This window comes from Phocoena sinus, chromosome X (assembly GCF_008692025.1).
Source record: "Phocoena sinus isolate mPhoSin1 chromosome X, mPhoSin1.pri, whole genome shotgun sequence".
Lineage (NCBI taxonomy): Eukaryota > Metazoa > Chordata > Mammalia > Artiodactyla > Phocoenidae > Phocoena > Phocoena sinus.
This window is the reverse complement of record NC_045784.1, coordinates 37,732,791-37,734,112: the sequence shown is the minus strand read 5'-3', so window position 1 is coordinate 37,734,112 and position 1,322 is coordinate 37,732,791.

Sequence of the window (1,322 nt, the reverse complement as noted above, 5' to 3'; positions counted from 1 at the left end):
AGCCAACAGCTCTCAGCTGAACCACTCTCCAGGAATTGCCCTCACCTGAAGAAATCTGCCTTGCGCCCACTTCCCAGGACTTTCTGCACTTAATAACTGGTCAGTGAAAGGAGTTCAAAGCTCAGTCACCTTATCCCAAAGTGGGACGGTTCTGAAGAGCCATTCCAGCTCTTCGGCACACCCCATAGGATCAATGCATCACAGTTCAAGGTCCCCTTCTGCCCAATCCTGCTTCTTTCACTCCTCCCATGTGAATGTTTCCTAAAGCACTCCCCCACAAAACTCTTGCATGCAAATCTATTTCCTAGAGATCCTGCCCTCAGACACCAGCGATGCAATTTCACTGAGTCATCATGATGGAGGAAGACAGAGGTAAGGGAACTGAAGGCTTAAACAAAGGGAAGATTGTAATCATATACCATGAATTCTAATTAAGGTTTATAATGACATATAGGAGGTAAAAATGGGGTACAGTCAATGCGTTGGAGATCCTGATGGGGTCAAAGAGTTGTGGACTGGGTGTATCTGAAGAAGTAAGCTAAAAACATAGAGGTAGTAGTCAAAGAGTGAGATGCTTGAGACTGAGAGCTTGAAGAGGGTAAAGCCACTGAACATGACGATGACAAAATGTAGCTGAGACTGAGTGGAGGACATAATAAAAAATTATGGGATCCCAACCCTAAAGCGAATCTTAAATTTTATCTAGTCTAAACTAGATAGAGGTTATAGTCTTACATTTTATAATCCTATATTTCATCTTATAGTCTTATATTTTATCTAATCTAGTCTAACCTTATATTTTATCTAGTCTTTACCATTCTACAGGTAAAGGAAGTGAAACCCAAAGAGCATCTATGATTTTCCCAAGGTCATACAATCACTCTAAGAGCCCAAGTCCCTGACTTCCAGTGATATGGGGTGGATTTCTTTCCCTATAATTGACAAAGAATAACAGTGGCTACATTCTGTTTACCCAAGACCTAGGTGATAATGTTCTGCTATATTTTTTTCATTTTTATTCCAGGTACTCAGCTGTTGGAATAATCTCTGGGGAGAAAAAAAAGATAGTTTAATAAAAGGATTGTCTCTGCCTATGGAACTCACACAGAACACCCCACAACACATAAAATACGTCTGAATCCATCCCTACAAATAACTTTTTCAAAGCATTTCAATAAATGCTATTTTTAAAATGACCAATTAAGCCTTTTAGTTTTTTGATGTAATACATCTCCATTTGCTGCCTGTACCCATTTCCTTTTTTTTCTGTGTACAGTAGTGACTCAATCCATCATTGTTAGAAAGAACAGTGCATTACGTAA